Here is a 13,711-nt window from a genome sequence, read left to right on the forward strand (position 1 = left end):
CGGTATTGCGCAATCTGGTTGACCATTTCTGATATGCGGGGTAAAGCGTAGGCGTCCAGCTGGGTATAAATATTAACAGTCTGGCTGTAGTCAATTACCATCCGTTTCTTTTTGCTATTTTTAACTATGACTACTTGGGCACGCCACGGACTGGTACTGCATTCAATAATGCCTTCCCGCAGGAGTCTGTCCACTTCCGCCTTGATAAAGTGTCTGTCTTCCAGACTGTACCATCTACTTTTGGTCGCTATGGGCCTACAGTTCGGAGCGAGATTAGCGAATAAAGAGCGCGGGCTGATTTTTAAGGTTGATAGGCCACAGACTGTGAGTGGCGGCTGGGACCCGCCATATGCTAGCGTGACACTTTCGTGGTGGCACTGGAAGTCCAGGCCCAAGATTACATTAACACAGAGTTCTGGCATCACGAGGAGTTTAAAATCCTTGTCGTCCGTGCCTTTTACAGTCAGTGTTACCACACAGGAGCCCAAAATGTCCGAAGTGTGGGGCTTAGCAGCCATAGCAATTCTGCTCCGTGTAGGTGTTACCGTTAATGATTGCCACCGTACCAGGCTAGGGTGGATAAAACTCTCGGTGCTCCCACAGTCAATTAAACATTTAGTTAAATTCCCGTTTACCTGTATGTCCATCATAGATTTTGACAACGGGTGTGGCCTGGATTGATCCACCGTGATCGAAGCCACTGTTGGGCCCTGGGCGGCCATTGAGTCAGGAAAAGATGGCGGATCCGAAGATGGCAGCCCGCACGGCACGCACGAGGCGGTGACGGAGTTGGAAATCGGATTCCCCCTGCAGACTTTGCTAAAATGCCCCTTTTTCTTACATTTGAAGCATGTAGCGTCCTTCGCTGGGCATCGTTGTCTGGGGTGCTTGGCCTGGCCACAGAAGTAGCATTTCGGGCCTCGAGACATTGCCGCTGTAATAGGACTCCTGGGTGAACTTCTGTGTGGGGACTCCGACGGAGTAGAGCTGGTCTGAGACCCGGATGGGGAAGATGGCTGATTCCAAGATGGCGGCCTGCTCGGTGCACACGAGGCGGTGAGGGCCGCATGGCCGGAAGAATAAGAGTCAGAGTTTTTCTGGGCCATGTCCAGCGATCGCGCAGTGGCCACTGCCTATTTTAAGTCCAGGACCTCCTTCTCCAGCAGTCTCTGCCGGATATAATTCGATTTGAGGCCCGTGATGAAGGAATCGTGGACCAATTCATCAGAGTACACGTTGGCCATCACGGCCTTGCAGTTACAGTCCCAGACCAAGTCCTTTAGGCCCTGTAAGAAATCGTCCATTGACTCCTCAGGTCGCTGCCTGCGTGTAGCCAGCAGATGTCTGGCGTACACTTCGTTTACTGGCCTCTGGTATTGGGCCTTCAGGATAGTGATGGCCTCCGTGTAAGAGGTGGCGTCCCAGATGAACGAATAAATCCGATGATTAACGCGAGTAGTCAGTAGACTCAGTTTATCTACCTCGCTAGCAGATGATGCCCTCGCGAAGAGTTCAAAGCATTTGAGCCAGTGTCCAAATTGATTTGATGCTTCAGCAGAATGTGGATCCAAGTCCAGACGCTCTGGTTTTAGGAGTCGATCCATCCTAGTATTCTTTAGTGATTAAAATTGATGTGCCTTCAATAACCACAAAACTAGAAGTTATAGATTTAAACAAGTTGGCTTTTAATCACTAAGATCAGAGCTAACATCTCAACACACTGACTGGCTCACAGGAATGATTCAGAGAAGTCAGGGAAGAGGAAGTGAAACTATACACCGTGTGGGGAAGGGTAATATACATGAGTGCAAAACGAATACAGGCAAGCCAAACACATTTCATTACATACCCACAATGCCCAGGGTCAGTGACCCAAAACCCACAATACCCAGGGTCAGTGACCCTGAACCCGCAATGCCCAGGGTAAATGACCATGTACCCACAATGTCCAGGGTCAGTGACCCTGAACCCACAATGCCCAGGAACAGTGACCCTGTACCCACAATGCCCAGGGTAACTCACCATGTACCTACAATGCCCAAGGTCAGTGTCCCTAAACCCCCAATACCCAGGGTCAGTGACCCTGAACCCGCAATGCCCAGGGACAGTGACCCTGTACCCACAATGCCCAGGGTCAGTGACTCTGTACCCACAATGCCCAGACTCAGGGAGCCTAAACCCACAATGCCCAGGGTCAGTGACCCTGTACCCACAATGCCCATGATCAGTGAATCTGTACCCACAATGTGCGGGGTCAGTGACCCTTAGCCCACAATGCCCAGGGTCAGTGGGCTTTACCTGCAATGCCCAACATCAGTGTCTATGTACCCACAATGCCAAGCGTCAGTGACACTGTACCCACAATGCCCAGCGCTAGTGACCCTGTACCCAAAATGCCCATGGTCAGTGATCCTATACCCTCAATGCCCAGGGTCAGTGACCCTGTACCCACATTGCAGGGTCAGTGACACATGACCCACAATTCCCAGTGTCAGTAACCCTGTACCCATAATGCCCAATGTCAGTGACCTTATTCCCAAAATATCCAAGGTTAGTGACCCTATACCCGCAATGCCCAGGGCCAGTGCCCTTACCCACAATGCCAAGGGTCAGTGATCCTATACCCACAATACCCAGGAACAGTGAACTTGGGCCCACAATCCCATCTCCTACTGGTCACCTTGGAGATGAACTCCTTTGACCAATTGGCTTTGCTGTCGGCCTGTGATGTATCCACGGTTGGTTCGGTGACCAGAAACTCCTCAGCCCAGGCTGGGGGAGGGAAATCACCAAAGATTAGTGCTCGAATCAAGGCAGGGCACAATAATTCACACTTGGTCTCTCGCTCCATGTCTTTCTCATGCGGTGAGGTACTGAGTTCCGCACAAAAAGCAGGGAGAACTGAGGCACCATCTCCGCCTGTGTTGAATGATCTACACTCTCTCATCTGGTGTGGTACTGTGCCCCACACACAGAGCAGGAAGATCCCAGGCTCCATGCCCAGTCTATGCTGTGTGAGCTGCCCTCTTTCGCACAGTGTAGTACTGAGCCCCACACACGTATTCAGGAAGATCCCAGTCTCCATGCCCGGCCCGTGCTGAGTGAGCTGCTCTCACCCACCCTGCATGGTTCTGGACCCCACACATAGAGCAGGAAGAGCCCAGGCTCCATCCCCGACCTATGCTGCATGAGCTGCCCTCTCTCACCCGGTGTAGTACTGAGCCACACACACAGAGCAGGAAGATCCCATGCTCCATCCCTGGCCTGTGCTGTGTGAGCTGTGCTCCATCACCCGGTGTGGTACTGAGCCCCACACAGTTATGCATGAAGATCGCAGGCTCCATCCCCGGCCTGTGCTGTGTGAGCTGCCCTCTCTCACCCGATTGGCTACTGAGCCCCACATCGAACAGGCAGATGCCAGGCTCCATGCCTGCCTGTGCTGAGTGAACTGCACTCTCCTGATGTGGTGTATTTGGACTTTCAGAAGGCTTTCGATAAGGTCCCACATAAGAGATTAGCGTGCAAAATTAAGGCACAAGGGATTGGGGGCAAGGTATTGACTTGGATAGAGAACTGGTTGGTGGACAGAAAGCAAAGAGTTGGAATAACCGAGTCATTTTCTGAGTGGCAGGCAGTGACTAGTGGGATACCGCAAGGATCAGTCCTAGGACCCCAGCTGTTCACAATATATATTAATGATCTGGACGAGGGAATTGGATGTAATATCTCCAAATTTGCAGACGACACAATGCTGGGTGGGAGGGTAAGCTGTGAGGAGGATGTCGTGAAACTCCAGTATGATTCGGACAGGTTGGGTGATTGTGCAGAAACATTGCAAATGCACTATAATGTGGATAAATGTGAGGTTATCCACTTTGGTGGCAAAAACAGGAAGGCAGAATATTATTTGAATGGCAATGGATTGGGAGAAGGGGAATTGCAAAGAGATTGGGTGTTGTGAACAGCTGGGGTCCTAGGACCGATCCTTGCGGTACCCCACTTGTCACTGCCTGCCACTCAGAAAATGACACGTTTATTCCAACTCTTTGTTTTCTGTCCGCCAACCAGTTCTCTATCCAAGTCAATACCTTGCCCCCAATTCCTTGTGCCTTAATTTTGCATGCTAATCTCTTATGCGGGACCTTATCGAAAGCCTTCTGAAAGTCCAAATTCACCACATCCACTGGTTCTCCCTTATCTATTTTACCAGTTACATCCTCAAAAAATTCCAGTAGATTAGCCAAGAAGGTGCAGCAGGCGGTTAAGTAGGCAAATGGTATGTTGGCCTTTGTAGCAAGAGAGTTCGAGTACAGGAACAAGGATGTCTTGCTACAGTTGTACAGGGCCTTGATGAGACCGCACCTTGAGTATTGTGTGCAGTTTTGGTCGCCTTATCTGAGGAAGGACGTTCTTGCCATGGAAGGAGTGCAGCGAAGATTCACCAGGCTGATACCTGGGATGGCAGGAATGACGTATGACGAGAGATTGCGTCGATTGGGCTTATACTCACTGGAGTTTAGAACATAGAGAGGGGGTCTCATCGAAACCTATAAAATTCTGTCAGGTCTGGACAGGCTAGACGCAGAAAGGATGTTTCTGATGGCCGGGGAGTCCAGAACCAGGGGTCATAGTCCAAGGATAAGGGGTAAGCCATTTAGGACTGAAATGAGGAGGAATTTCTTCACCCAGAGAGTGGTGAACCTGTGGAATTCTTAGCCACAGAGGGCGGTGGAGGCAAGTTCATTAAATATATTCAAGAAAGAGTTGGATATATTTCTTAAAGCTAAAGGGATCAAGGGATATGGGGAGAACGCAGGGACAGGGTATTGAATTTGGTTGATCAGCCATGATCTCATTGAATGGCGGAGCAGGCTCAAAGGGGCGAAAGGCCTACTCCTGCTCCTATCTTCTATGTTTCTATGTTTCTATCACTTCTATCAGCTTTTTCCAAACTATTATTTTTGTCTTTCTCAATCTTAAACCTCAATATGTTGTGATTGACACTGTCTAGATTTTCACCAAAGCTTACTTCTCTTATCTACTCTGGTTCATTTCTCATTTTAGATCTATCAGCAATTCTTGTCTCGTTGGGCTTCTTACGTACTGGGTAAGAATGGAGTCCTGGACAAAGTAAATTCTCTATTCCCTTTTCCCCTTTCGCTACCTTTTCTTCACAGATCACTTGGTGTTGTTGAAATTTTCCATAGTTAGGATCTGTATTTTACTCATTTTATAGATTTGCTGACATTTTCCCTCCAATTTCCTTCCACTGTCAGTCTCTAGAATAACCATTTCAGTGTTATTTTAACGTGATGTGAACTCTGCTCCCCCAAGGCATCTTTGTACTATATGGAAATACACTCAGCAGATCAGCAGGAATCGCTTGACAAATATTCAAACATTTCAGATAAACTTACAAAATGACCAATCCAATTCAATTAGAGACAGGCTGACAAAAGGGCTGTAGGTTTACAGGGATAACCACATCAGACAGAGGCAATGTGTATCTATGCGGGCAGAGATATCACTGGACGATGAAATGTAGTAAAATGAATTCAGGAATGGGTTTGAATGAGATGTGGAAGCAGAGGTGCAGCAGAAGTTAGAAACAAAAGCAAGCTTCCCTCTAGATTAACAGTCAAATCTTACAGGACTCCAAGCCCTTGGTGCAGCCGGGCACATCCTGGACAGCTCATTTTAAAACTGGGCTGGAGAAGCTGTGATCAGCTCATGCAATGTGTTCAGAGCACAGGCTGGGCTCAGTGATAAACTGTTTGTGTTCAGAGCACAGGCTGGGCTCAGCGATAAACTTTTTGTGTTCAGAGCACAGGCTGGACTCAGTGATAAACTGTTTGTGTTCAGAGCACAGGCTGGGCTCAGTGATGAACTGTTTGTGTTCAGAGCACAGGCTGTGCTCAGTGATAAATTGTTTGTGTTCAGAGAGTGCTGTTAGGTGAGGAATCTTGACTGAGAAGGTAGAAACTGACAGAGGGAGGGGGCGCTGAGGGAGAGAGAGCGGAGGGAGTGTCAGGGGTTAGGGGGAGAGTGAGGCAAAGGGAGACAGGCAGAGGCAAAAAGAGGGACCAAGTGGAAGTGAAGAGAAAGGCTGAAAGAGTAAAAGACAGCGAGGCAGAGAGAATGATGAGAGAGTTAGAGCAAGGGTGAATATGAGAGAGAGATAAAATGAGCTGGGCAGCGACAGAGCCAGAGAGAGAAAGAAACAGAGGCAGAGGTAGAGCAAGGTTGAACAAGAGACAGAGAGAGAGAGAGAGAGAGAAAGAGAGAGTGAGAGGGTGAGCGCAAGACCGACAGAAGGAGGCACAGTGAGAGAAAGAGGCAGAGAAAGGATAAGAGAGTTTTAAAAATCGCTCCTTCTCTGATTAGTTTAATATTTCTCTGAGTTTTCATTATTCTATAATATGACACCGATGTCAGGTTATAAGCACTAACTTTAAAGCAACGAGATTTGGTTCAGTCTGTGCAGGTTTTGAGAACGGTACTGACTTCAGAGCAGGTGATCCAGCTGAATTGAGTTATATTGCCAGCCTCATGTCGGTCTCTGGTCAAACTCCCTCTACATTGCCCCCTCAAACATTCACAGGACAGGTACAGCACGGGTTAGATACAGAGTAAAGCTACCTCTACACTGTCCCATCAAACACCACCAGGGCAGGTACAGCATGGGTTAGCTACAGAGTAAAGCTCCCTCTACACTCTCCCATCAACACTCCCAGGGCAGGTACAGCATGGGTTAGATACAGAGAAAAGCTCCCTCTACACTGTCCCATCAAACACTCCCAGGGCAAGTACAGCACGGGTTAGATGCAGAGTAAAGCTCCCTCTACACTGTCCCATCCACCAGTCCCAGGGCAGGAACAGCACGGGTTAGATACAGAGTAAAGCTCCATCTACACTGTCCCATCAAACACTCCCAGGGCAGATACAGAACAGGTTAGATACAGAGTAAAGCTCCCTCTACACTGATCCCATCAAACACTCCCAGGGCAGGTACAGCACGGGTTAGATAAAGAGCAAAGCTCCCTCTACAGTGTCCCATCAAACACTCCCAGGGCAGGTACAGCACGGGTTAGATACAGAGTAAAGCTCCCTCGACACTGTCCCATCAAACACTCCCAGGGCAGGTACAGCACGGGTTAGATACAGAGTAAAGCCCTCTCTACACTGTCCCATCAAACACTCCCAGGGCAGGTACAGCACGGGTTAGATACAGAGTAAAGCACCCTGTCCCATCAAACACTCCCATGGCAGGTAATGCAGATCATGTACTATTCAAGTCTGCCTAAGGAAACCCATTAACTTGGGGATACAGCGCAGAATTTAGAAATGTACAGATGACACGAAACCTGGAAGAGTAGTAACGAGTGAGGAAGATAGTAATAACCATCAAGACGACATAGACAGGCTTGAATGGCGGACGAAGTTCAACGCAGAGTGTGAGGTGATACAGTTGTCGGAGGAATGAGGAGATACAATCCAAGCTAAACGTTTCAATTATAAAGGGGTGTGAGAACAGAGAGACCTGGGGTTGTTTGTGCACAAATCTTTGGGGGGGGGGGGACAGGTTAACAACAGTCAGAACGTTATGTTGAACTGATAAAAAACCCGAGTGCAGTTCCAACTGGAGTGCTGTGTCCAATTCTGGGCACCACACTTTAGGATGGATGAGAATGTTTTGGAGAGGGTACAAAAGAGATTTACTAGAATGGCTTCAGGGATGAGGGATTACTGTTATGTGGATAGATTAGAGAAGATGGGGTTTTCTCCTTGGAGCGGGAAAGGCCAAGAGGTGATTTCATAGGTGTTTAAAATCATGAAGGGTTCCGATAGAGTCAATAATGAGAATCTGTTTCCAGTGGCTGAAGCGTCAATAACCAGAGAGCACAGGTTTAAAGTGATTGGCAAAAGAACCAGAGGCAACATGAGGAAAAAGCTATTTATGCAACGAGTGGTTAGGATTTAGAATGACTGACTGATAGTGTGCTGGATACAGATTCAATAATAGCCTTCAAAAGGGAATACGTGGAGGAGAAAGAATTCCCATGGTAGGGGGAACGAGCGGGGGAGTGGGACTAACTGGATTGCGCTTCGAAAGAGCCGGTGCAGAGTCAATCGGATGAAGGACTTCCTTCTGTGCTGTATCATTCTATGATTCTGTAAGTGAGATATCTTGAACCCCGACCGGTGAGAATGCTGACACTCTGGGACACCTGTCTTACCTCAGTACCTTTCTGATGGTGTTATTAGGCACTTGCAGATATTGCCTGCAGCCGTTTCCTCTTCCTATTTCCTGCGATTCCCAAATCTTCTCCCAGCCTCATTCCACCCCCGAACACCTTCTCCTCGGACACACTGCTCCTAGAGAGAAACAGGTCGCAGATCTGAAGCTGTGATCAATGCAGTAAGTTTTATTTCTGAGTACAGCCCATGATTCTGACAGCAATAACACAGGGTCAGGGGTTACGGGACCTAAACAGTCAAACAGAGCCTGCTTCCCGTGAAGGAAGGTTTCATTCAGTGAGGACATGGAGAGCTCGGGCTGGTGGGATTCCATCACTGGATCTTTCCCAGTTTCGGTCTGCAACATCCAAACCCACCGGGGAAAAATAGGGGGACAAATTTCTTGTTCGTGTTACAGGGGCCCCCACGATACAATGCTCAAAGCCCGCTGCTGTAAGAATATCGATCTAATTTTACATTACTTCTAGTTCAGACAAATACGGGATTGTTGGGACAGAGAAATCCTACCAAGGACAAATCTCCTCCCACCCAAAGTTCCTTCACGCTGTCCCCGGAATCGCTTGCCAATTATTCAAATATTTCAGATGCATTTACAAAATGAAAAAACAGATTCAATTACAGCGACAGGCTGTCAAAAATATTGAAAAACAAGGCTCAGTAGATTTACAGAGAGGAGCACATCGGAGGCATGTGTACATAAGTAGGCTAGGTCACTGGACAATGAAATGTAGTACAATGTGTTCAGGAATGGGGCTGGATGAGTCGTGGAGGCAGAGGTTAGAAGCCAAAGCAAGCTTCCCTCTAGATTAACAGCGAAATCTTGCAGGACTCCAAGCCCCTGGTGGTACCTGGCACATCCTGGATAGCTCATTTTAAAACTGGGGCTGCAGAAGCTGTGATCAGCTCATGCAACGTGTTCAGAGCACAGGCTGGGCACAGTGTGAAAGAGTTTGTGTTCGGCCAGTCCTGTTAAATCAGGAATCTTGAGAGAGAGGGGGAGAAACTGGGAGAGAGTCAGGGGCAGAGAGAGGGGAAACAGATACAGAGGGGAGAACAAGAGTTAGATTGAGAAGAGAGAAGTAGTGACAGAAAGGGATAGAGGGAGATGGGCAGAATGAGAGGAAACAGACAAAAAAATAAGTGATTCAAACAGACAAAAAGTGAATTTTAAGCAAATAGAGTGGGGAAGACAGAATGACGCAGCGATATAGGAGGCAAAGATGAGATAATGGTTGAGATAGCGAGAGAGAGAGTAAGGCAGAGAGAAGAAAGAAAGGCAATACAGGCAGAGAGAGGGCGACTGAGGGGCAGAGAAGAGAAACACAGACAGAGAGTGAGAGACAGCGAGGCAAACGGAAATGAGAGAGATGGAGAGAGAAGAGGGAGACAGAGCCAAGGTGAATGAAAGAGAAAACAAGGCAGGGAGAGATTGGGCCATTGAGAGAGAAAAAACAGAAGCAGAGAGATGGGAGTGAGGCGGTGAGAGAGATAAAATGAGGCAGGTAGCGTAAGTTAGAAAAAACGAGTGTTGAACCTCGAACGGTCAGAGTACTGACACTCTGTGACACCTGTCTTATCCAAGTACCTTCTGAATGTGTTATTAGGCATGTACACAGATTCCCTGCTGCCGTTTTCCTCTTCCCATTTCCAGCGATTCCCAAATCTTGTCCGAACCTCATTCCACCCCAAACACATTGTCCTCAGACACTCTGATCCTAAAGAGAAACAAGACATGGAGGTGAAGCTGCGATCAATGCAGTAAGTTTTATATCTGAGTGCAGCCCATTGCAGTAACACAGGGTCAGGGGTTACAGGACCTAAGCAATCAAACAGAGCCTGCTTCCCGTGAAGGAAGGTTTCATTCAGTGAGAACTTGGAGAGCTTAGGCTGGTGAGAATCCATCCCTGGATCTTTCACTCTTTTGGCCTGCAACATCCGAACCCACCGGGGAAGGATAGTGGGACAGACAGATATATAGGGTGAGTTGGAGCAGTCACCGGGACTGGTGAACTATTCCAAATAGAGATTCAGTTGCTGAGGGTTGTTCACTGCTGTTAAAAACCGGAATCACATTACTCAGACTGCACCACGTTAAAGTGACATTTCAGCACCTTCTGGGGAGGTGAATGGCCCAGACTCATTGGTACTGAACAGTATTTAGAGAGGAACGGAGCAAGGTAAAGGGGACGCATGCACATGCACGCACACTTCTCTAAACGTCGATATGCTAGGAACTGTGGATGACCAGACAGATTTAAGGGACGTTCCTTCTATTCCTATACTAGTGAGTATAGGAATAGGAGGATAGAGCAGATGAATGCGTGGCTAAAGAGTTGGTGTAGGGGGGAGGGTTTTACTTTCCTGGATCACTGGGCCTGCTTTTGGGGAAGGTGGGACTTGTACAAGTCGGACGGGTTGCACCTGAACCAGAGCGGGACAAATATCCTTGCGGGGAGGTTTGCTAGCACTGTTGGGGGGGGTTTAAGCTAACTTGGCAGGGGGATGGGATACAGAGGGGAGCTGAAATAGGGGGTGATGTGCTGCCAATTATAGAGAAAAAAACAAGTCAGCTTGGTAGACAGGGCAAATATACAAGGGCAAGGCTGGATGGCATCTATTTTAATGCAAGGAGTCTTGCAAATAAGGTGGATGAACTGAAGGTGTTGATAAACACATGGGAGTATGATATTGTTGCTATCACGGAGACATGGTTGAGGGAGGGGCAAGACTGGCAGCTCAATATTCCGGGGTACAGAATCTTCAGGCGAGACAGAGGGGGGGGGGTATAAGAGGAGGGGGTGTAGCAATATTAATTAAGGAGTCAATTACTGCAGTAAGGAGGGGTGACATATTAGCAGGTTCCTCTAATGAGGCCATATGGGTGGAGCTTAAAAACAAGAAGGGGGCAAGCACTTTGCTGGGAGTGTACTATAGGCCTCCAAACAGTCAGGGGGAGATAGAGGAACCGATATGTAGGCAAATCTCAGAGAAATGTGCAAATAATAGGGTAATAATAATGGGGGATTTCAACTTCCCCAATATTAACTGGGATAGTCAGAGTGTGAAAGGCACAGAGGGTGTAGAATTCTTAAAGTGCATCCAGGAGAGCTTTTTGAGCCAGCATGTAGAAGGTCCTACAAGAGAGGGGGCGGTACTGGACCTAATTCTAGGGAATGTGGCCGGCCAAGTGGAAGAAGTGCTAGTAGGTGAGCACTTTGGTGACAGTGACCATAATATGGTGAGATTTATGGTGGTCATGGAAAAGGACAGGGATGGGCCGGAAATAAATGTTCTAAATTGGGGGAAGGCCGATTTTAATAGGATAAGGCAGGATCTGGCCAAAATGGACTGGGATCAGCTACTTGTAGGAAAATCCGCATCGGAGCAATGGGAGGCTTTCAGAAGGGAGATTGAGATCATACAATGGCAACATGTTCCCGTAAAGGTCAATGGTGGTTCCAAAAACCACAGGGAACCTTGGATGTCAGGGGACATACGAGAATGGATTAGAAAAAAAGGAGCGCTTTTGGCAGATACAAAAGGCTAAAGACGGAGGAAGCCCTAGAGGAGTACAAAAAGTGCAGGGGGATACTTAAAAAAGAAATTAGGAGATCAAGGAAGGGCCATGAAATAACACTGGCGAGCAAAATAAAGGAAAAGCCTAAGATGTTTTATAAGTATATTAAGGGTAAGAGGATAACTAGGGAAAAAATAGGGCCCATTAGGGACAAAAGTGGCAATCTGTGTGTGGAGCCGAAAGATGTAGGAGGGGTTCTAAATGAATTTTTTGCATCTGTTTTCACTATGGAGAGGGACGATGCAGACATAGAAATAGGGCGGGGGGACTGTGATATGCTCGAACACATTAACATCGAGAGGGAGGAGGTATCGGCAGTTTTAGCAGGCCTAAAAATGGATTAATCCCCATGCCCGGACGAAATGTATCGCAGGCTGCTGTGTGAGGCAAAGGAAGAGATTGTGGGGGCTCTAACACACATATTCAGAACCTCTCTGGCCACAGGGGATGTGCCAGAGGACTGGAGAACCGCTAATGTAGTTCCATTATTCAAGAAGGGGAGTAGGGAAAAACCGGGGAACTACAGGCCAGTGAGCCTAACATCAGTGGTGGGAAAATTATTGGAAAAAATTCTGAGGGACAAAATCAGTCTCCACTTGGAGAGGCAAGGATTAATCAGGGATAGTCAACATGGCTTTGTCAAGGGAAGATCATGTCTGACTAATTTGATTGAAGTTTTTGAGGGGGTGACTAGGTGTGTGGATGAGGGCAACGCAGTGGATGTGGTATACATGGATTTCAGTAAGGCCTTCGATAAAGTCCCGCACAGGAGACTGGTCAAGAAGGTAAGAGCCCATGGAATCCAGGGTGCCTTGGCACGTTGGATAAAAAACTGGCTTAGTGGCAGAAGGCAGAGGGTGATGGTCGAAGGTTGTTTTTGTGACTGGAAGCCTGTGGCCAGTGGGGTACCACAGGGATCGGTGCTGGGTCCCTTGCTGTTTGTGGTCTATATTAATGACTTGGATATGAATGTAAAAGGTATGATCAGTAAGTTCGCGGATGATACAAAAATTGGTAGGGTGGTAAATAGCGAGGAGGGTAGTCTCAGTCTGCAGGATGATATCGATGGGTTGGTCAGATGGGCGGAACAGTGGCAAATGGAATTTAACCCAGAAAAGTGCGAGGTGATGCACTTTGGGGGGACTAACAAGGCAAGGGAATACACAATGAATGGTAAGACCCTAGGCAAGATGGAGGGTCAGAGGGATCTGGGTGTGCAAGTACACAGATCCCTGAAGGCGGCAGAACAGGTGGATAAGGTGGTAAAAAAGGCATATGGGATACTTGCCTTCATTAGCCGAGGCATAGAATATAAGAGCAAGGAGGTTATGATGGAGCTGTATAAAACACTGGTTAGGCCACAGCTGGAATACTGTGTGCAGTTCTGGTCGCCACACTACAGGAAGGATGTGATAGCTTTGGAGAGGGTGCAGAGGAGATTCACCAGGATGCTTCCAGGGCTGGAACGCTTCAGCTATGAAGAGAGACTGGGCAGATTGGGTTTGTTTTCCTTGGCGCAGAGGAGGCTGAGGGGGGACATGATTGAGGTGTACAAAATTATGAGGGGCATAGATAGGATGGATACGAAGGAGCTTTTTCCCTTAGTAGAAGGGTCAATAACTAGGGGGCATAGATTCAAGGTAAAGGGCGGGAGGTTTAGAGGGGATTTGAGAAAGAACTTTTTCACCCAGAGGGTGGTTGGAGTCTGGAACTCACTGCCCAAAAGGGTTGTGGAGGCTGGAACCCTCACAACATTCAAGAAGCATTTGGATGAGCACTTGAAATGCCATGGCATACAAGGCTACGGACCAAATGCTGGAATATGGGATTAGATTAGACGGGGCGTGATGGCCGGCGCGGACACGATGGGCCGAA

The sequence above is a fragment of the Somniosus microcephalus genome, unplaced genomic scaffold (genome assembly GCF_052327205.1).
Source record: "Somniosus microcephalus isolate GS21.2 unplaced genomic scaffold, FLI_Smic_1.0 unresolved_chr1, whole genome shotgun sequence".
NCBI lineage: Eukaryota > Metazoa > Chordata > Chondrichthyes > Squaliformes > Somniosidae > Somniosus > Somniosus microcephalus.